The sequence below is a fragment of the Taudactylus pleione genome, unplaced genomic scaffold (genome assembly GCF_031769625.1).
Source record: "Taudactylus pleione unplaced genomic scaffold, aTauple2 ptg000176l, whole genome shotgun sequence".
Classification (NCBI taxonomy): Eukaryota; Metazoa; Chordata; class Amphibia; order Anura; family Myobatrachidae; genus Taudactylus; species Taudactylus pleione.
In genome coordinates, this window is record NW_028284578.1 from 7,934,403 (window position 1) to 7,959,359 (window position 24,957).

At 44.0% G+C, this 24,957-nt stretch overlaps 1 long non-coding RNA gene across 1 annotated transcript in view; it reads right to left on the reverse strand.

The window, feature by feature from the left end:
* LOC148520528 (uncharacterized) overlaps positions 1 to 20,239 on the reverse strand; it is a 56,658-nt gene extending 36,419 nt beyond the window's left edge. Inside the window, exons 1-2 of the long non-coding RNA XR_015878871.1 lie at positions 20,193 to 20,239; positions 12,589 to 12,742 (exon numbers count right to left, since the gene is read on the reverse strand). This is a non-coding gene — a long non-coding RNA (uncharacterized LOC148520528). The remainder of the gene's footprint in view (positions 1 to 12,588; positions 12,743 to 20,192) is intronic.
* Positions 20,240 to 24,957: the final 4,718 nt, after the last annotated feature.

A 24,957-nucleotide genomic window follows, 5' to 3' on the forward strand; every position in this document is an offset into this window, starting at 1 on the left:
GACATCAGAAAAAGTGTCCTTAGTTTCCTAAAAATGCAGTTGTACCCAATGTCCACTTAACCACGGATATGTGGACAAGTGGAACAGGGCAAACTAAGGACTATATGACTGTGACAGCCCACTGGGTAGATGTATCACCTTATGCAGCAACAGCAGCGTCACCAGTAGCAGTGTCTCAGAAACACCAGCTCATTCCAAGGCAGGCTAAGCTGTGTATAACCAGTTTTAGTAAGAGGCACACCACCGACAACCTCTTAGAGAAAATGAGGGAATGCTAAAGACTGGAGCACCGGCAAAACACTCTTGAACCAGCCCTGCCATCACCTGAAGCAAGAGGTTGTGATGCGGTGGAACTTAACCCTCTATATGCTTCAGAGGATAGAGGAGCAGCAAAAGGCCATTCAAGCCTATACATCCACCTATGACATAGGGAAAGGAGGGGGTATGCACCTGACTCAAGGGCAGTGGAGAATGATTTCCGTGTTGTTCAAGGTTCTCCAGCCCTTCAAACTTGCCACACATGAAGTCAGTTCAGACACTGCCAGCTTGAGTCAGGTCATTCGCCTCATCAGGCTTTTGCAGAAGCAGCTGGAGAAAGTGAAGGAGGAGCTAAGTTGGAGCAATTCCACTCAGTATGTGCGACTTGTGGATGAAGCCCTTCATTCGCTTTGCCAGGATTCCAGGGTGGTCAACCTGTTGAAATCAGAATACTACATTAAGGCCACCGTGCTCGATCCTAGGTATAAAGCCTACGTGGTGTCTTTCTTTCCGACCAACACAAGCCTGCAAAGGTGCAAAGACCTGCTGGTGAAAACACTGTAAGCTGAAGCGGAACGTGACATGTCAACAGCTCCTTCTTCATTTTCTCCCACAACTGGGGCTGCCAGGAAACAACTTAGGTATCCTAAGCAACCCTCTGGCGATGATGCAGGGCAGACAGGGCCAAGTTTGGTCCAGACTGAAGGACCTGGCAACAATTTCTGACATAATAGAAAAAATAGGGGTTAACCCGCACAGAAATATACATATAGCAAATATGAAAATACTGAAAATTATAGAAAGAGTCCTTCCCTATGTATAATATAACTGTTAATAATAAGTAACTGGTGGGAGGTGCACCTAGGAATAAATTGAAACTAGTAGCAAAGAGAAAGAAGAGTATTCCTATGCAGGGCACACTCGGACTAATTTCATGTTCTACTTCGACAATAGTCAATAGAAGGTTTTGCCAATCCACGAAAACAGCAAAAAAAAATGTATTAAAACATAACCTTTATTGTATTAAACCTAAAATAAAGTAAAAGCGAAATATAAATCAAATGTGCATAACTGTGAAAGTGAGAAAATGTGAAAATGAAATGTAATAATTTGATGTGATATCTCCTCTAAAAAACCGTATCTTATTTATTGTCTCTTAGAAAGCCATATATTTTCAGTAGCAGGTCACGGTTTTAATATATTTATAATAAACACAGGTGCTTAAATAATTACTCATAAGGTAATATAAATCTCCCTAATATATGGAAATATAATACGAGTCTTTTAGTCGCAGATTTTATAAGCACTAACAGGGTTCAGTATAGGATGGCTTATTGTCCCATATATCAAATACATCAAACAGGGTGAGATTTGCAGGAACTGATGGTACTTATCAGCAGTTTATAACACCTGTTTGTTTATACACATTCTATTGGTTCTTAATGGACCTCTAATAATGGGGTGGGGGGTTACTCAGTGACATATACTTGTTCCTTGTCACTGTTACCATGATAATAGGTGTATGTAATTGTTATACACATTTGCCCAGTCACATATTTATAAATATGTGAGATACAATCCATCACCAATGACGGTATATATTTTTATGACAGATTCCTATGTCACTTTTACAATTAAAAGGGGAATCTGCATTTCTTAATTGCAACTGAGTTTATACAGCAATAATCAAATACATTGTAGCATCTTCATTTGTATGCAGCAGCCGCATAGCTTACTAAATAACAAATCAGTCCCAGTAAGTGGCTGGTCTGTTGCTACAATGTATCGTGTAGAGTAACAACACCCATTGAACTCCTAAAGTATCCCGTGACTTAGTGCTAATATAATATTACTGCGGTCTCATAAGCACAGTCGGATGTTCATTGTAATCCTGCTATATGCACAGTAGCTAGAGATCGTATCGCATGTCACCTGTGAGGAGAAAAGTTAATTCACAACATTTCAAACATAAACAAAGACACGCTAGCAACGTGTGCCGCGTGTCTCCCTGACATGCGTTTCGCTCAGCTGCTTAATCATAGGGTCAACCAGTGTACTGGGCTGACATTTCTTATGTAGTATAGCTTGACCAATCATATGGTCTATTCGTTGATAGGCATTTTACATAGCCAATCAATATCCTCCTTTATGATTGACTTTCCTAAGAGCCAATTAACACAGCCTGTCAGCTCTCTAATTGGTTAACCATTCTGTATGGAGAAACTCTATTAGAAATGGACATACACCGTAAATAGAAAATAAATAGAGATGGAAATGATCTCTATATAATCCTATCTTTACCACATCCTACTGGCAATGTTATTAAGGTGATTTCTTATTAATGACTATATTTAAGCTTACAGAAATATATAAATAAAAAATAAGATAAATATATAGAAAAACTTTTATTAAATAAAATAGGAATGAATACTTTAAATATGTTTTGGAGTGCTGAAAAAAATCAAATCAGAAGAACAAGATTCCCTTAATAGTGTATATAAACATATGTAAAATAATAATTATTAAATATATTCATACAAAGGATATATAATACATATTTGATACTATATTATATATCACTCTAAATAAACATAATAATAAAATAAATATTAGTCAGTTCTACCTCATATATCTTACGTGAAAAATAAGGGATAGGATACAGTACAGCGATACAGTATTGTACTATCAATATGTGTATTTCCCTAAATAAAACCATAAGTTAATATTTGTATAATAAAGTGAAGAATAAATTAATTGATAAAAAGTGAATCAAAATGTGTATATGTGCTAATTCATATAGATTAATATGTGTATTAATATTTATACAATATCAAAATTGGTGCAATAAAATACTATTATTGTGCACATGACTCTAATTTTGAATGAAACAAATAATTAAATATAAAATGAAATAAAATATAATAAGTCTATGACTAAGAAAATTAACATTTAAAAAAAGACACCATAATTAATGTGTTCATTAAGGCCCCTTGGTTGAAGACCTCCCATAAGAAAAGTCCCGTAACTTTCTTTCTTCAATAATTCTTGTGTAAGTTTGCCACCTCTAATGCCCAGGTTAAGATGTTCAATTCCATAGGCCCTCAGGGCAGTCGCATTCCCTTGGTGTTGAAGCAAAAAATGTTTTGCCACTGTGGTAAGCTTTTTACATTTGTGTAGGTCCGAGCTGGTGTTTCTTATTGATCCTACATGATCCAAAACTCTCTATTTTAGGGGTCTAGTGGTCATCCCTATATAGCTTTTTGCACAAGAACACATAATACAGTATACAACTCCTGATGTATTACAACTAATGAACTGATTAATTTAAGTGTCTTCTGGTACTTGTCCTTGAATTCAATGGTTCGCTGCATGTACATACAGGCTTTATAATTCCCACACTTGATGGATCCTTCCGCCAGAGGTTTCTTATGTACGGACCTAACAAAATGACGATGTTCCAGCTTGTCTCTTAAATTAGGAAACCGTCTCCAACTGAATTGTACCCTGGGTACAAGGTTTTTCTCCAGGTCTTGGTCCAATGTGAGAACTGTCCAATGTCTCTGAATAATATATTTTATCTCCCGCCACTCAGTGCAGAAATCTCCTACAAACCTGACTGTCCTATCCTCCTCTTTCATGGTTATTCTATTAGGGTATAGGAGGGAGTTTCTCTCTTTCTGCATGGCTTGTCTGGCTTTTTTGATTGATCTCTTACTGTATCCTCTAATAATCAATCTTTCTTGCAGTTCTTCAGTTATAATTTTAAACAAATCGAGACTTGAGCAGTTCCTCCTAAAGTGTAAAAATTCACCTTTGGGGATTCCATTTAATACTGGTGGAAAATAAGCACTGTTTCTATGCAGGACACTGTTTGAAGCAGTGTTTTACCAGAAAAGATTGGTTTGGACCCTACCATCCATCATTCTCTGAATCTTGAGGTCCAAAAAGGTGACCTCGGTATAAATAATCTCATATGTTAACCTTAAATTGAGGTCATTGGTGTTAAGAACTCCCATAAATTCTCTGAAAAGATCTTCCGGACCATCCCACAAAATCAAGAGGTCATCTATATGTCTTACCCAAATGAGTATGTGTTTGGTGTAATATTCATTATATTCTTGGAAGACCATGGTTGCCTCCCATCACCCTAGGTATATGTTCGCGTACATTGGGGCACAAGCTGCTCCCGTAGCCGTCCTGCAAATTTGTTGGAAGAATTTATCATTAAACTCAAAAAAGTTTTTCTTCAGAATGAATCGAAGTAAGTCCACCAAAAATTAACCAAAAGTTGTCATACCTTCCTTTTCAAGATAATGTTTTACTGCTTTTATACCTTTGTCATGGTCAATACTGGTATAAAGGGACTTGACATCACATGTGGCCAGTATTACCCCTTCATCAATATGTATCTCGTCCAATTTTTGTAGTACTTCCATGGTATCTTTGACATATGATGGTAAATCAATAACAAACCTCCTTAAATGAGTGTCTAGAAAATTAACAGCATTTTCTGTTAGATATTTTATGACAGATACTATTGGACGTCCAGGGGGAACCTCATCATTGTTATGTATCTTGGGGAGCACGTAGAACTTTGCGATAACTGGTTCTTTTGCTTCCAAGATTTGATATTCCATTCTTGTGATCACACCGTGTTCAAATGCTCCTTTAATAATTATCTCATATTGCTTCTTATAATCCTCCAGTGGACTGAACAATAATTGTTTGTAGCACATTTTATCTTTAAGTTGTCTATTAGGTTCCACAATGTATTTCTCTGTGTCGGATGGATGGCTTAATTATGATATCATCCCAGGATTGAATTTCCTTAAGAGCCTTAGGGCCTGATTCAGACCCACTCGCGAGCGGCTGTCCGCTCGCAAGTGGGTCGATGGTCTGTACTGAGCATGCGCACGACGGAGGGAGCTCCGTCGTGCGCATGCGCCAGACACGACGAGCGAAGGACTTTCCTTCGCTCGTTGTGTCCGATCAAAGGGGGCGTGCTGTCAATGTTGATTGACAGCACGCCCCCTTTGGTGGGCATGCCGGGGGCGTGCCTCCCTGACGGGGGCGTTCCCACGGGAACGCCTCCCGTCAGAAGCCGGCCCACTGACATCACTAGTGATGTCAGTGGGAGTGATTTTGGCTCTGATAGAGCCAAAATCACTCCGGAGCTTGCGGTTGAAAACCTCAACCGCAGGCTCCGGCTCGCAATTTCGATGGTCGCGATGGTCACGACCATCGCGGCCATCAAAATGCACGCTCGTATAGCCTGTGGGTGGTGACCCACAGCTATATGAGCGTCTAGGAGGACGCTCCATGAAAATGGAGCCCGGCCCTCATGCAGAGCGTGCGCTCTGCTCAGAGCGTACGGCTCTGAATGAGGGCCTTAATCTCTTCCTTGTTAAGGTTATTGGAAGACAAAGAAGAGTTGGATTTTCTGGCACATAATCTGTCAAAATCCCGCAAAACCAACTCTATAAATGTACCAACTTCTGGGCATATCTGCGTTTGTAGATAAAAGGTTTCTTTCTTTTTACATACTGGTCTGGAATTGGTATTAAGGTCATTTGATTCTCCTTCTAGGTCTTCCAATATTGTTATTGCTTGTGCTTCTTCCAAAGATAATTCTTCAACTATATCGGCCATGGGTGGTATTTAATTTGCATTGTGGGACAGATCCCTGGAATAAAATTTGGTTAGAAGGAGCTTTCTTCCAAAAAGATGGAGATAATTTTCCCATTTGAAATGATCTAGATGGTTATTAGGGGAAAATGATAAACCTTTACTTAAAACTCTAACGTGTATCTCATCTAATTCCTTAGAGGTAAGGTTTATTACTCTCAATTCTCTCTCTCTCTTTCTATGGTATTTATCATCATTTCTGAGATCTTTTCTGATATCTCGGGTTGTCCTGCATTTCCCATTAGTCCCTGCTTCGGGTGTTTCTTACCCCTTTAGCCCTTCCTCTGGCATTATGTACTGTTTGGGGCCTAGTTTTTCAAACTGCCATCCTGTCTGCCACTGCAATGTCACTCCTAGATGGGCCACGTGTTTGTGCCGCCCACTTGTGTTGCTTAGCATAGTCATCCAGCTACCTTGGTGCAACCTTTTGGCCTAAAAACAATATTGTGAGGTGTTCAGAATAAGCTGGAAATGAGTGAAAATTAATGTTATTGAGATTAATAATAGCATAGGAACAGAAAAACACACAAATTCTGTGATTTTTAGCGGTTTTTATGCTTTTTTCCAAAAAAATACAGAGCCAAAACACAAAACCAAGAACTCAAAACACGGAAGGGTGGTTTTGGCAAAACCAATCCAGATCCAAAACATGAAGAAAGATCCAGATCCAAAACCAAAACACAAAACACGAATAGTGGCCGGTGCACACCCCTAATGAACTGTATATGTGTGTATATATATGTGTGTGTGTATGTAAAATATATATATATATATATATATATATATATAAAAATGAGAAGAATTGGCACTCACCAGGTAGCTGACAAGAAAATTGGTTTTTAATTACCCATCTTGAGGGAGAAAGTGCATAGAGCCATAAAGTGCAATAGTCATAGTCTACGTTGAAACGTAGACTATGACTATTGCACTTTATGGCTCTATGCACTTTCTCCCTCAAGATGGGTAATTAAAAACCAATTTTCTTGTCAGCTACCTGGTGAGTGCCAATTCTTCTCATTTTTTATATTTCATGGGCTGTTTTGTCCTTAATTGAGCACCCCCAAGTTGATTCTGGTGCTGCAAGTGCGGACACTCTGTATGATTATATATATATATATATATATATATATATATTAGAGATGTGCGCCGACCCCCGTGTTTTGGTTTTGGTTTTGGATCTGGATCTGAATCTGGTTTTGGATTTTTTTTCCTCCATGTTTTGTTTTTTGTGTTTTGGTTTTGGGTTTTTTGCATAAAATCACAAAAACAGCTAAAACCACATAATTTGGGCCTGTTTTTGTTCCTACAGTATTATTAACCTTAATATCAATGATTTTCAAGCATTTCTAGGCATGTTTAACCACCTCACAGATCACAATATTGATTTCACTATTTTTCAACAATATAGGCCAAAGTCTGCAACGAGCTGGCTGGCTAAAGTAAGCAACAGAGCAGCGGCACAAACGCACAGCAGTTTAAAAACATATCAGACATCTATGAAACATTGCCACACAGCAGTGGCAGGCAGGATGGCAGTTTAATAAACTATAAATATGATAGTCAGCAATGCCCAAAATTGTGCCAAATGTAAAGGAAAGAGGTGCAAGATGGAAATGTCCCTCACACCCACTCTTATGTGTGATATTAAAAGGACATGCACAGTTTAACAAACCAAGCACTTTCTAGGACTGACACTTTCGTGGCTGAACTCCTTGGTTTGTTTGGGCCCCACAAAACATTTTTTGGAAGGACTACCTTCAATTATTAAGGAGGAGGTTGATGATGAGGGTGTTGGTGGTGGAGATTGCATGTTATGGTCCAAACTGCTGGTAGCTGTTACTGGACTGCTTGTTATTAATTTACAAATTATAATTTTGTTAAACAAATTGCATGAACTCGCTGCAAATGACGTAACAGGGAGGAGGTGCCTAGATGGTTAACGTCCCTTCCTCTGCTAACTTTGGCTTTACAAATGGAACAGATGCCTTCACAACTGTTGTCAGAATTTAGATTAAAATAATTCCACACCCAAGACGTTGCTTTTCTGGCTTTCTTTTTATCATTTGCAAGAACTGCTGCAACTGGTGACTGATTTACGCAAACCACATCCTTATCATCAACATCCACATTAGCATTAGATAGGACACAAATTTCCCCCTCATCCTCCTTTTGCTCTCCCTCCACGCTATCAGCCTCATTTTTTATTATTTCACCATCTAATACTAGCACAGCCGTCATGGCGTCAGTGATCCGTTGTGAATCTGGTTGACAGCTGATATACTTACTTCCTCTGTCAAAGGACTGTTTAATAGTCAATTGTTTTTTTTAAATTACTTCTGATCATGAATGAGGATGTAGATGATGATGAAGGTGTTGGTGTTGGAGATCGAAGCTGCTTGGATCTCACAGGTAGGTGACACTGGACTTGTTACATTTTGAGTTTTGGAACTTGGCAATGTACACTTTGATATTTGATGAATGCGCTCCAAGTGACGTAACAAGGAGGAGGTTCCTAGGTGGTTTAGGTCCCTACCTCTACTCACTCTTGCATGGCAACAAGCACATATGGCTTGACAACTGTTGTCCGGATCGGGTTGGAAATAATTCCACAGGTGAGAAGTAGATTTTTTTGTCTTTTGTCCCGGCATCACAACAATGGGCTTTGGCTTTTTCAAACCTTGGGCAACAGCTGTTGCCTTACTTACACAAAGGACATCCTCGGCATCAACATCCTCATCACCAACACCAACATCTTCATTATCAACATCCTCATCATCCTTAGCACCTTCATCCACCAAAATATCCTCCTCCTCCATGTGCAATTCCACAGAAGCATCCTCAATGACTACGTGTGCAAGATGTTGACTGCCCTTCCCTACATTTACAGAGGGCACACAAATGTTGGAACTTGGAAGATCCTCCAGTACACTAGTATTTAGGTCGGGCTCACACATGGCAACCGCGGACACACTTGCACTCTCCTCGGGGATTTGTGATTTCAATTTCTCAGGGCACACAGTTGGTTTTTCCGGAGCTGTCTTAACAGCTTTCAAATTTTTAATTGGACCACCACCACTACTACTACAAGCAGAAGGGCTATCAAAATCATCAGTCTTCTTCATAAAGTAAGAAGACCAAGGCCTTATCCTTTCCTTGCCACTTTGTGTAGTGAATGGCATATTGCCAATTTTTTGTTTATCTAAAGTCAAATATCCTTTCAATTTTTTTTCTTAATTTCAGTAAAACCTGCTTTACCATATCGATGGCGTGTCTTAAGCCGTGGGGCATGGGCCTTCCTAGAGGTCGAGGAAGTTGACGGCCTTGCACTGCTGGCAAGGCCGTCAAGCTCTCCTGTCATGTGACAGCCCTCCATATTTTTTCTGCAGTCTACAAGCAGTGTCACAATCACCAATAGTGTAGCCAAGGTGCGGTTACAAAATTCACACATGTGCAGTCGTGCGCACACACAAAAATATTAGAAAAAACAACAAATGATGATTTATATTTTTTGTCAGCTCCAGAAAAACTTGGCCCCAGAGTAACGATTAATCATGACTGTAGTCGGGCAGCACAAGGTTGCAACTTGTGTTGCTAGCTGACTCTTGTGCACTACTGCGGTTAAGGCAAAAACACACCCACACAAACAAGAAAAAAATATGACACTTTTATTGTATTTTTTTTTTAGAACGACTGGAGTCAGGCAGCACAAGGTTGCAACTTGCGTTACTGGCTGGATCTTGTGCACTACTGCGGTTATGGCGAAAACCCACCCACACAAACAAGAAAAAAATATGACACTATCATTTTTTTTTTTTAGAACGACCGGAGTCACACAGCACAAGATTGCAACGTGCGTTACTGGCTGGATCTTGTGCACTACTGCGGTTATGGCGAAAACCCACCCACACAAACAAGAAAAAAATATGACACTTTTATTGTATTTTTGAGAATGACTGGAGTCAGACAGCACCAGTGGCGGGCTGGGCTGGGAGGCAGGGTGTCATGTGCCCCCCCGGCCGCAGCGTCATGCAGGCTGCGGGCCGCGGGCAGTCTGTGTCACTGGGACACAGCTGCACCGCTTGGGTAGCGCTGATCGGACGGAGTTCGGTCAGCGCTACACAAGTGACAAACACACAGCCGCCGGTACTGGCAGCTGTGTGTTTGTTTTGATCAGCAGCCAATGAGAGTCTGTCAGACTCTCAGCTGCTGCTGCGCCCACTGCGGGAGCCACTCCATCTTCCGGCTCCCGCAGTGGGCAATGGGAGAGGCGTCATGATGTCATGACGTCTCTCCCATAATGCAGAGCGGCCCAGCCCGGGAAGGACAGACGGAGGAGCGGATGGCAACGGCGGGAGCAGGGATTGAGGTAAGTGGGTTTTTTTTATTACGTGTGTCTACTGGGGGAGGGGCAGGCACTACAAGGGGGAGACCACTACTGGGGGCACTACAAGGGGGGAAACTACTACTACTGGGGCACTACAAGGAGGGAACTACTACTGGAGGCACTGCAATAGGGGACTACTACTACTGGGGGCACTACAAGGGGGGAACCACTACTGGAGGCACTGCAAGGGGGGGACTACTACTACTGGGGGCAATACAAGGGGGGGACTACTACTACTGGGGCAATACAAGGGGGGGACTACTACTACTGGGGGCACTACAAACGGGGGAACCACTACTGGAGGCACTGCAAGCAGGGGACTACTACTACTGGGGGCAATACAAGGGGGGACTACTACTACTACTGGGGGCACTACAATGGAGGGGGACTACTACTACTGGGGGCACTACAAAGGGGGAACCACTACAGGGGGCACTACAAGAGGGAGGGACTACTACTGGGGGCACTACAAGAGGGAGACCACTACTGGGGGCACTACAAGGGGGAGATCACTACTGGGGGCACTACAAGGGCGGGGCGACTACAGGGGTGGGGCACTACAATGGGGGAGACTACTGGCGGCACTGCAAGGTAGAGACCACTACTGGGGATTATTACTGGGGGGACTACTACTGGGGCACTACAAGGGGGGACTACTACTACAAAGGGGGACTACTACTGGGGGCACTACAAGGGGGGACTACTACTACTAGGGGCACTACAAGGGGGACTACTACTACTAGGGGCACTACAAGGGGAGGGGACAACTACTAGGGGCACTGCATAGGGGGGGACTACTACTAGGGGCACTACATAGGGGGGAGGGGACTACCACTGGGGGCACTGCTTCGATGGACCACTGCTGGGGGCTCTATAAAAAGGGAAATACTGGGGGTACTGCATAGGGGGGAGACTACAACTAGGGCCACTATTTAAGGGGCACTTCATAAGGGTTACCACTATTGGGGGCAATGCATGGGCGGTGGACTGCTACTGGGGGCACTATATAAGGGGCACTGCTTAGGGGGTACCACTACTGGGGGCACTATATAAGGGGCTTACTACTGGGGGCACAAGGGGCACTGCACAGGGGGGACCACTACGGCACTGTATAAGGGGCACTGCATAGGAGGGGATCACTACTGGGGGCATTACTGGAGGCCTGCATAAGGGAGTCCTCTCCTGGGGCACAGGGGGCACTGCATATGGGAACCACGACGGGGCTGCTCCTAATCTTTATTTTTACTTTACATTAATCCCATATGGACCCGCCTCCTCCCTGGAACACTTGAGGGACGGGGTGGGGGGACGCCGTAGCACGCACGTTCTTCGGGCACCCTGGCTACACGCTACTCCTCTGCCAGGGCCGTCTGCATGCATTTGCCCCCCAGGCTAAAAGTTGCCAGCCAGCCCCTGGACAGCACAAGGTTGCACCATGCGTTACTGGCTGGATCTTGTGCACTACTGCGGTTAAGGCAAAAACCCACCCACACAAACAAGAAAAAAATATGACACTTTTTTATTTTTTTATTTAGAACGACTGGAATCAGGCAGCACAAGGTCGCAACTTGCATTGCTGGCTGGCTCTTGTGCGCTACTGTGGTTAAGCCTGTTAATGGCACATGCACACACAGAAAAATCTAAAAACTTTAAAGACACTTTTAAAGATTTTTTTTTTTTACTTTTTTTTTTTTTGGAGTCCAGAACTTGGGCCTAGAGATGGACACAGCACAAGCCGAGGATACAGCAGACAGCCCAGATGGATCACCAGACAGCACAGTGACAGTGACAGCACCATGACCAGAGACCACAATGGATCAGCAGACAGCACAGTGACAGTGACAGCACCGTGACCAGAGACCAGAATGGATCAGCACCAGCCCAGGACACAGCAGATAGCACCAGCACCTCTCCCAGCCCTACACTACCCACCCTCCCTGTTCAGTCTCCACAGCCGGAGTGAAATGGTATCTGTCGTGTGGTCCCTATATACTACATTGATCATAGAGATGAAAGCTCGCGAACCGCAAGATTTCCGTCTCTATGGTTTTGCCTCGGTTTCGAGAACCGAGTAAGGCGGGAACCTCCGAGCCTGCCTGGATCCGACTCAGATATGCTAAATTCGGGTGGTTTTGGTTCTCTGGGAACTGAACCCGTTCATCTCTAATATATATAATATAATACAGTATATATGTGTGTATGTGTGTGTGTGTGTAAACCCCACTGTAAAAATCCTGCATTTGCCCATGTGTGTTACACACCTTGTCCAGCTCTTCCCGAGTCACAAATGTTCTGTGCTGCATTCTGTGCCACAGGGCATCCTTCACCTTCCAGAACCTTTTAATTAGTAGTCTAAATCAGACAATCTGGCGTTCCACTTGCTGGTGATCCTCCTCCATCTGGTTTGCAAGATACCTACAGAAACAGACCATGAGGAGTAAGGTTTGTGCCATATAGTCACCAACTGCAGATAGATGTATGAGGATACATCTGTACATGCGTGCACCAGGCCCAGTACATGCTCAGAGGAGAACAGGGGCCTCTAGATCAGTCAGTAACTATTACAGCTATGGATGGTGTCTCCATGGCGGCTGGGTATTGCTCAGCTGTCATTGTGACAAATGAGTGAGGAGTCAGTGTGATAAGAACATCATTACTGCCATGATAAACAGTGATAAAAATGAGAGGTATGGCCGTGGGCAATCTCTCAGTGATACATATAGGTCAGTGTGCTGCCCAGTGTGCTGACAGCTATGTGCTTTTCTTATACAGAAAATTGGGGAGAGAAGGGAATAAATGGTTCTCCTATGTATTAAACCTTCTAAAGAGTGGAGAAGTGGAGAAGTTGACCATAGCAACCAATCAGCTTCTAGCTAGCATTTATCAAGTACATGCCATAAAATGATAGGTACAAGCTGATTGGTTGCTATGGGCAACTTCTCCACTTCTGCACTCCTACAGTCTTTAGAAGGTTTGATACATCTCTCATAGGATGGGATATAGCAAGTATTACATATACTATGTGATACCTCATGCTCCCTATCCCATGCATACTGACATTTAATAACACCGATATGCATATATACTTACCTCCCAGGATAGCTCTTCTGATGTAAAGCTGCTTCCGGGTTTATAACCCTTGATTCCTATTGCGCATGTGTGACGAGGGGTCTAAGCTTGTGCAATCATCCTTTGGTTCCCTCTCCGAAGATTTCTGTGTAAAGAATCCCATAGGCTCCTATAGACAACGCCACCTACAGAATGCACTAACTATCATGCAGGAGCTCCGGAAAGTTTCTCACTCATAGTATCTGTATAATGTGGGATATATTATTTATTGGTATAAATGTAATAGTCTGAAAATTAATCAAAAGTGCAGATTTTTCATTGATTTTGCCACTAGACTTAAAGTGGCAATGTTCTTAAAGGCGAAACCAACCTGGAATAGGAACACTGAGGCAGATCGACCAGCCATGCAGCTTGTAAGTCACTTCTGACCAGCCTCACACACTGCAGCTCTTCTGCAATGCAGGGAGCTCTCATGCTGCGAAGGAGATCACAATTGCTTATATATGTACGCCCATAAAATGGAGTTTAAACTGTATAACCACACCTGCATTTGCCTAGACACTCCCTGTTACCTCCCACAAAAGCTGATTTCCTATCACTGACTTTTCAACTGTTCAATCTGTCTAAATATCTGCATTGCGTAAATCTCAGAATCGAGCCCAATATTTCCCTAGTTAGTGATATATTGGGTTTATTTACTAAGCCCTGGATGGAGATAAAGTGAACAGAGATAATGTACCAGCCAATCAGCTCATAACTTCCATGTCACAGGCTATGTTTGAAAAATTACAGTTAGGAGCTGGTTGGCTGGTACTTTACCTCCGTCCACTTTATCTCCAATAAACAGACAGCCCCTTACATGTGTTACCCTTTCCACTACTCTTCCTATGACCCTATAACCTACTACTTTTACTGTATATATAGTTATTGGCTTACTGCACTCACCCACTGTCCAGTTCTCTGCTACTGTACTCTGTCACCTCTAACAGAGAATGACTCCAAATAGAAGAAATGTATTGAAAAAAGGCCTAGGTAACAATTTACAATAAATAGAGAAGTAAATGTAAAATCAACAAATAGAGTGTAAATTTAAAAATGTTAAATCGATTTAATCTGTGTAAATTACACATGATTTTCACTTAAATCTTATACCGTGTTTCCCCGATAATAAGACACTGTATTATTTTATTTTTTTTGGTCAAAAAAACTCCATAGGGCTTATTTTCTGGGTAGGGCTTATTTGAATTAACATTCACAGCATCATACCCTCAGTACTGCTTTATCCCCATCATGCCCTCAGTCCTACTTTTATCCCCATCATGCCCTCAGTCCTACTTTTATCCCCATCATACCCTCAGACCTGCTTTTATCCCCGTCATGCACTCAGTCCTGCTTTTATCCCCGTCATGCCCTCAGTCCTGCTTTATCCCCGTCATGCCATCAGTCCTACTTTTATCCCCATCATGCCCTCAGTCCTACTTTTATCCCCATCATGCACTCAGTCCTGCTTTTATCCCCGTCATGCCCTCAGTCCTGCTTTTATCCCCATCATGCCCTCAGTCCTGCTTTTATCCCCATCATGCCCTCAGTCCTGCTTTTATCCCCATCATGCCCTCAGTCCTGCTTTTATCCCCATCATGCCCTCAGTCCTACTTTTATCCCCATCATGCCTCAGTCCTGCTTTTATCCCCATCATGGCCTCAGTCCTGCTTTATCCCCATCATGGCCTCAGTCCTGCTTTTATCCCCATCATGCCCTCAGTCCTGCTTTTATCCCCATCATAGCCTCAGTCCTGCTTTTATCCCGGTCATACCCTCAGACCTGCTTTTATCCCCGTCATGCACTCAGTCCTGCTTTTATCCCCGTCATGCCCTCAGTCCTGCTTTAACCCCGTCATGCCCTCAGTCCTGCTTTTATCCCCATCATGCCCCCAGTCCTGCTTATATCCCCTTCAAGCAATCAGTCCTGCTTTTATCCCCATCATGCTCTCAGTCCTGCTTATATCCCCTTCAAGCAATCAGTCCTGCTTTTATCCCCGTCATGCCCTCAGTCCTGCTTTTATCCCCATCATGGCCTCAGTCCTGCTTTTATCCCCATCATGGCCTCAGTCTTGCTTTTATCCCCATCAAGGCCTCAGTCTTGCTTTTATCCCCATCATGGCCTCAGTCTTGCTTTTATCCCCATCATGCCCTCATCCTGCTATTATCCCCATCATACCCTCAGTCCTGCTTTTATCCCCATCATGCCCTCAGTCCTGCTTTTATCCCCATCATAGCCTCAGTCCTGCTTTTATCCCGGTCATACCCTCAGACCTGCTTTTATCCCCGTCATGCACTCAGTCCTGCTTTAACCCCGTCATGCCCACAGTCCTGCTTTTATCCCCATCATGCCCCCAGTCCTGCTTTCATCCCCATCATGCCCCCAGTCCTGCTTTTTATCCCATCATGCCCACAGTCCTGCTTTTATCCCCATCATGCCCCCAGTCCTGCTTTCATCCCCATCATGCCCCCAGTCCTGCTTTTTATCCCATCATGCCCTCAGTCCTGCTTTTAGCCCCATCATGCCCTCAGTCCTGCTTTTAGCCCCATCATGGCCTCAGTCCTGCTTTTAGCCCCACCATGGCATCAGTCCTGCTTTTAGTCCCATCATACCCTCAGTCCTGCTTTTATCCCCATCATGCCCTCAATCCTGCTTTTATCCCCATCATGCCCTCAGTCCTGCTTTTATCCCCATCATGCCCTCAGTCCTGCTTTTATCCCCATCATGCCAGTCCTGCTTTATCCCCATCATGCCCTCAGTCCTGCTTTTATCCCCATCATCCCCTCAGTCCTGCTTTTAGCCCCATCATGCCATCAGTTCTGCTTTTATCCCCATCATGCCCCCAGTCTTGCATTTTTCCCCATCATGCCCTCAGTCCTGCTTTTATCCCCATCATGCCCTCAGTCCTGCTTATATCCCCATCAAGCAATCAGTCCTGCTTTTATCGCCATTATGCACTCAGTCCTGCTTTTATCCCCATCACGCCCTCAGTCCTGCTTTTATCTCCATCACGCCCTCAGTCCTGCTTTTATCCCCATCATGCCCTCAGTCCTGCTTTTATCCTCATCATGCCCTCAGTCCTGCTTTTATCCCCATCATGCCCTCAGTCCTGCTTTTATCCCCATCATGCCCCCAGTCCTGCTTTATCCCCATCATGCCCCCAGTCCTGCTTTTATCCCCATCATGCCCCCAGTCCTGCTTTTATCCCCATCATGCCCTCAGTCCTGCTTTTATCCCCATCATGCCCTCAGTTCTGCTTTTATCCCCATCATGCCAGTCCTGCTTTATCCCCATCATGCCCTCAGTCCTGCTTTTATCCCCATCATGCCCCCAGTTCTGCTTTTTTCCCCATCATGCCCCCAGTCCTGCTTTTATCCCCATCATGCCCTCAGTCCAGCTTATATCCCCATCAAGCAATCAGTCCTGCTTTTATCCCCATCATACCCTCAGTCCTGCTTTTATCCCCATCATGGCCTCAGTCCTGCTTTTATCCCCATCATGGCCTCAGTCCTGCTTTATCCCCATCATGGCCTCAGTCTTGCTTTTATCCCCATCATGGCCTCAGTCTTGCTTTTATCCCCATCATGCCCTCAGTCCTGCTTTTATCCCCATCATGCCCTCAGTCCTGCTATTATCCCCATCATGCCCTCAGTCCTGCTTTTATCCCCATCATGCACACAGTCCTGCTTTTATCCCCATCATGCCCTCAGTCCTGCTTTTATCCCTATCATGCCCTCAGTCCTGCTTTTATCCCCTTCATGCACTCAGTCCTGCTTTTATCCCCATCATGCCCTCAGTCGTGGTTTTATCCCCATCATGCCCTTATTCCTGCTTTTATCCCCATCATGCCCTCAGTCCTGCTTTTATCCCCATCATGCCCTCAGTCCTGCTTTACAATTCTTCACTTACAATTATTTTTTTTTTTTTTTTTTTGTTAGGGCTTATTTTGGACCGTTTTTCAAAAGTAAGGGTAGGGCTTATTTTCGGGGTAGGTCTTATTATCTTGGAAACACGGTATTAGCAAAACCGTTTAGCTGGTAAAGTCAGAAAATGTTTGTATTAACTATATATATATATATATATATATATATATATATATATATATTATACCCCACCAAACAGCTATATTCATATAATTATATACAAATATTATATTAATAATTAGTTGGGTAATAAATTGATATTGTAAAATTTAAAAATAGATAAGAAAAATAGATACATTTAGTAATAAAGTGAGATATTAGCCAAATAGTGCAGCTCCTCAGTGGTCAGGCAAATGCTTCACCATCAGTCACCATCAGGCATCAGAGCTCACAGCCAGTTTGAAAATAAACTGATGTTGCCATGGTGACCACCAGACTTAAAGGGCTACTACAGCCAGGGGCGGATTGGGATGGAAAACCAGCCCGGGAGGTTTCTGGAAGCAGACCTAATGGGGGAGTGTGTCTGTGGAGCAGGCGGGATACTCCCTATTCATATGGCCTGATAAGGAGTCGGATGCAGTTGCAGTCATTACAAACCCTTTGCATTGTGTACAGCAAAATGTGCAAGTACTGAGACGCCCATGTACAGCATCTACAGACTTTGCAATTATACTTAGTGCATCTTTAACCGTCACCATTGGTCGCACCATCAAAACTTGCACCAGCCCTGTATGCTACCACGGTCAGCAGCATGTCTGAGACAAAAGTAGAACACATTTGTTCCCTCCTGGGCTCCAGGATAGCTGCACCAAAACAATAAAGCAATCTTGGAATTTAGAATGTACATCTATATTTTTCAGTACACCTACATTATCTTAAGGGGAAAAACAGTAAAAGGTGCCTACACACTTGGCGATTTTTTACACGATCTGCCCGATTCCGACACATCGGAACGACAGATCGTGTAAAAAATGCCCAAATCGTAAGTCCCCACTCACGATCACGATGCGCGTCCCCGCTGGTTGCACATCGCATCGCTAGATCTGCCGTGCTGTAGGGCAGATCTGCAAATCTAGGATGCACTGAAAAAAGTCTGGATGCAGGAGAGATCATTTGAAGATTGGACACCAAATCGTGTGCAGAGCTGTCGGGGAGAGTTTCAAGGGAAATCGTGCACAATGTCGGATCGTCAGCAAGTCGGGTAGGCACCTTCACACTCACCTCATTTTAACAGTGACCTGGTGGTGTCTGTGAAATGCAGCAAATTCCACAAGACACCGAAATACAAATTTTAAAAAACATTATTAATTCTCTGACGCAGTCAGAACAGTTTAGCAGAGAATTTGCCCCTCACCTCCTTGCTGGAGGCATATTGTGAGGAGTGACTCACAGATATCAGCAAAGGACCATGGCAGGAGCTTCGGAGGCTGGGCATGTGCAGCAGCTCACCCTCAACCATTAAATTAACACCATACAATGATCCTCTGCGCATGCAATGAACCTCCGAACACTGCCCAAGCTGAGCTCCGATTGCGAAAGGCAACATAGTTTTGATACGCCACTGAGGGGAGCACAGGATACTGCCCCTGTATATCTAACAATTCCGAACTCAAGGCAAAGCAAATAGTTACAGCACAATAACATTACAACATAATGGGGGTAAATTATTTCCGTCCATGGCTGATAGCGGCAAGTGCCCGACAGAGCAATGCAACTGTTGCTCTATTTGGGGTACGTACAGCCGCAGGAGAACACATTTCTTCACACAGTCTCCCGGGCAGGTGAGCATGAATATTGGATAAGTTGGCAGTTTGGCCGACCAAAGCAGGTCTATAGATGGGTTTAGTCATTTTATGTGGCTAAACCCTGTCTATTTGGGCACGACATGTGCGATATGCATAATCGGCCAAAAACAATTGAATATAGCACCCTGATCTCCCGTCACTTTAGATGGGAGTTAGGGTGCGATAAAATTATCGCACCCTATCGGAAACTACAGGAGAAAGCACAGACACAGCATGGGGTCCCGTTAGTGATATACACTTACTGCAGCCTGTATACACCAACACACAGCTCTATATAATACAGCAGCCCCTATATATCGACACACAGCTCTATATACCACAGCCCCTATATACCATACCTCCAAATTGTCCCGAATTTAGAGGGACAGTCCCGTTTTTATGGGACTGTCCCGGTGTCCCACCCGCGGGCCGCAGTGTCCCACGGTGGGGGGGAAGTCGGGGGAAGCATATGCATAGCGAGAATAGATGATGTGCACATGCGCACAGCATCTATTCACAGTACGGGGGGGAAGCCACTAGGCCATGCCCCTTTACGTGTAGACCACACACCCTTATCTGGAGCGCGCGCACCTCCGGCTCGCAGATTTCCCGACTGCTTATAGTCAAATGTTGTGAGGTATGATATACTGACACACAGCTCTATATGCCACAGCCCCTATATATTGACACATAGCTCTAGATAACACCGCAGCACTTTTATACTGACACACAGCTCTATATAACACCAAAGCCCCTGTATAGTGACACACAGCTCTATATAACACCAAAGCTCCCTATATACAAAAGCAAACCCCTATACACTAAAATCCCATTCTACTATATATACACCACAACCCCCTATGTAACATCACAGCCCCCTATATAACAACAAAGTCCCCAATATAACACAGACTCCCATATAACACTACATCCCTCCCATATAATAACACATCCCCCCATATAACACAGATCCCCCTACATAACACTACATCCCCTATATAACAACACAGCCCCTTTATAACAGCAGTGACAGTAACCTGCTGTACTCACCAGCCACACAAGATACTGCCAGGATGTCATCACTGAAGATGAGAAGATTCATTCCCTCTGTGTATGCTTCAGCTGAATCTGGCTCTGAGAGACCCCGGGCACAGATACTGCCTGGCTCCTCCCCTTCCTGTCACACAGATCCCTGCACAGTGAGTGCACACAGTCCTGCTCTCATTGCACAGTGCCTAGGCAGGTGACGGGGCTGTGTACTTGCTTCAATGCACAGAGTGGAGTCCAGCCCCCCCCGCTCACTCAGCAGACAGGACTTACGCAGCAGTCAGCAGCCCTCTGAACTTAAGCTCTGCAGAGAAATGTAGCTTGCCCTGGTGCTTCCAGTGTGGCCAGTGTTAGTCAGACACTGAGCCTGCGCTTGTTTACATGCAGCCCGGCCACTGAGTACTAGCGGCCGGCCCTGTGGGAGGGGGGCAGGGACACATTACAGTCGGCCCAGCGGGAACTGTCCCGATTTCCCGGCAGCCCAATCCACCCGTGACTACAGCTCAATTGCAGCATTGCATAAGGCAAATACTAATAGTAACATTTACAACATTTACAATGACATATCTATGAAATATATCTCAGGGACACCTCAAAAATTATAATATGTGACATGAGGCAGTGATTGTGGTGGAAGACTTTGTCAGATGCATATGTATGACTTTGTCAGATGTCTTTAAGACTATTAAAAGTGCCTACAGTTAGCCACTCCTGGGTCACTTTCATATGCCCGCAGTGTTCATAAAGGGTATCAGTAGAGGGTGTAGCTACAATGGGGCTCATAGGTGAGTCTGCTCAGGCAGGTTGGATCACCAATCTAAGGGCCTGATTCAGAGCCGGACTCTATTTGCGCTCACTCGTTCATTAAAAAGGGGTGGCTATTCAAATGAACCGTTCGCACTTTGCGGTCTGTTCACGCCTTTATGTCTGAACGAGCGAACAAAACTTGCGGTCGTAATTTTGAAAAAGACGTCCCCCTGGCCGCTCGCACCATACGTCATGTCCGCTATTTAATAGATTAATCGAGTACATCGACCAGCGTATGAACTGCTCGCTATTCTTGTGGTTGGTTTTTCCAAACACAATCTTGTGAGCAGTTCTGACTATAAATCAACCAAGTGACGTGGTTAATGAAGCTCCTGTATTAATTATGCACACCCATAAAACGCCCGTTTTGACCTTTAAGCACGCCTGCGTTCTGATTTCCACTCCCAGTTTTCAAGCACCTTCCCCTGTTACCACCCACATACGCCTCCTCCTGTCACTCAAAATAGCAGGCATTCGCTATTTAGCGAACAAACGATTTTCGGCTGCACTGACTGGTTCGCGCATGCGTATTAAAATCCGTACTCATGCGCAGTTGTGCGAACATCGTTCGGAACGAGCGGCCGCTTACGAGTGTCTCTGAATCAGGCCCCAAGTCCCTTGCTATATGGTCTTAAAAGAGCAGAACTGAGGCCTGTTCTGTACATACACAGGCCTTATGCATGTGCACTGTGGGAGGGCATAAATAGACCCTTACCCCTTTGCCATGGTGCACAGTACCAGTCAGGGCTGGTTCTAGACCAAGCGGAGCCCAGGGAGAAAATTTACTTTGGTGCCCCCCCACTCTATGCCCTACACTACATTGCTAAGTCCTTTACACCATACACTAGTTTACTGACCCCTCTATAGCCTACACTACATCACTGAACCCTCTATACCCTATACTACATTACTGACCACTCTATACCCTGCACTACATCACTGACCCCTTTATACCCTACACTACATTACTGACCCCGCTATACCCTACACTACATTACTGACTCCTCTATGTCCTAAACTACATCACTGACCCCTCTATACCCTACACTACATTACTGACACCTCTATGTCCTACACTACATTACTGACCCCTCTATACCCTACACTACATCACTGACCCCTCTATACCCTACACTACATTACTGACCCCTCTATGTCCTACACTACATTACTGATCCCTCTATACCCTACACTACATTACTGACCCATCTATAACCTACACTACATCACTGACCCCTCTATGCCCTACACTACATTACTGACTCCTCTATACTCACTACTACATTACTGACACCTCTATACCCTGCACTACATCACTGACCCTTCTATACCCTACACTACATTACTGACCCCTCTATGTCCTACACTACATCACTGACCCCTCTATACCCTACACTACATTACTGACCCCTCTATGTCCTACACTACATTACTGACCCCTCTATACCCTACACTACATTACTGACCCCTCTATACCCTACACTACATCACTGACCCATCTATACCCTACACTACATTACTGAACCCTCTATGTCCTACAATACATTACTGACCCCTCTACACTCAATACTACATTACTGACCCCTCTATACCCTTTGCTACATTATTGACCCCTCTATACCCTACACTACATTACTGACACTCTATACTCTACACTACATTACTGACCCCTCTATACTCTACACTACATTACTGACCTCTCTATGCCCTACACTACATTACTGGCCCCTCTATACCCTGCACTACATCACTGACCCCTCTATACCCTACACTACATTACTGAACTCTCTATACACTACACTACATTACTGACCCCTATATGTCCTACACTACATCACTGACCCCTCTATACACTACACTACATTACTGACCCCTATATGTCCTACACTACATTACTGACCCCTCTATACCCTACACTACATTACTGACCCCTCTATACCCTACACTACATTACTGACACCTCTATACCCACTACAACATTACTGACCTCTCTATACCCTACACTAAATTACTAACCCCTCTATGTCCTACACTATATTACTGACCCCTCTATACCCTATGCTAAATTATTGACCCCTCTATACCCTACACTACATTACTGACCTCTCTATACCCTTATCTACATTACTGACCCATCTATACCCTACACTATATTACAGACCCCTATATACCCTACACTATATCACTGACACCTCTATACCCTACACTACATTACTGACCACTCTATACCCTACACTGCATTACTGACCCCTCTATACCCTACACTATATTACAGACCCCTCTATACGCTACACTACATTACTGACCCCTCTAAAACCTACATTACATTATTGACCCCTCTATACCCATCCTTAAAATACTGACCCCTCTATACCCTACACTACATCATTGACCGCTCTATAGCCTACACTACATTAATGACCCATCTTTGCCATACACTACATTACTGACCTCTCTATACTCTTCACTACATTACTGACCCCTCTATACCCTATGCTGCATTATTGACCCCTCTATATCTTACACTACATCACTGACCCCTCTATACCCTACACTACATTACTGACCCCTCTATACTCTACACTACATTACTGACTCCTCTATACCCTACACTACATTACTGACCCCTCTATACCCTACATTACATCACTGACTCCTCTATAGCCTACACTACAATGCTGACCCCTCTAAAACCTACATTACATTATTGACCCCTCTATACCCATCTTTAAAATACTGACCCCTCTATACCCTACACTACAGCATTGATCGCTCTATAGCCTACACTACATTAATGACCCATCTTTGCCATACAATACATTACTGACCTCTCTATACTCTTCACTACATTACTGACCCCTCTATGCCCTATGCTACATTATTGACCCCTCTATACCTTACACTACATCACTGACCCCTCTATACCCTACACTACATTACTGACCCCTCTATACTCTACACTACATTACTGACTCCTCTATACCCTACATTACATTACTGACCCCTCTATACCCTACACTAAATTACTGACCCCTCTATACTCTACACTACATCACTGACCCCTCTATACCCTACACTACATCACTGACCCCTCTATACCCTACACTACATTACTGACCCCTCTAAACCCTAATCTACATTACTGACCCCTCTATGTTCTACACTACATTACTGACCCCTCTATACCTTACACTACATCACTGACCCCGCTATGCCCTACACTACATTACTGACCCCTCTATGTCCTACACTACAATACTGACCCCTCTATGTCCTACACTACATTACTGACCCCTCTATACCGTATGCTACATTACTTACCCCTCTATATCCTACACTACATCACTGGCCCCTCTATACCCTACATTACATTACTGACCGCTATATACTCTACACTACATTACTGAAGCCTCTATACCCGCTACTAAATTACTAAAACCTCTATACCCTACACTACATTACTGACCCCTCTATACCCTACACTACATTACTGACCCCTCTATACCCTACACTACATTACTGACTCCTCTATACCATACACTACATTACTGACCCCTCTATACCCTACACTACATTACTGACCCCTCTATACTCTACATTACATCACTGACCCCTCTATACCCTACACTATAGTACTGACCCCTCTAAACTCTACATTTCATTACTGACCCCTCTATGCCCTACACTACATTACTGACCCCTCTATACCCTACACTACATCACTGACCCCTCTATCCCTACACTACATTACTGACCCCTCTATGTCCTACACTACAATACTGACCCCTCTATGTCCTACACTACATTAATGACCCCTCTATACCCTATGCTACATTACTGACCCCTCTATACCCTGCACTACATCACTGACCCCTTTATACCCTACACTACATTACTGACCCCTCTATACCCTACACTACATTACTGACTCCTCTATGTCCTAAACTACATCACTGACCCC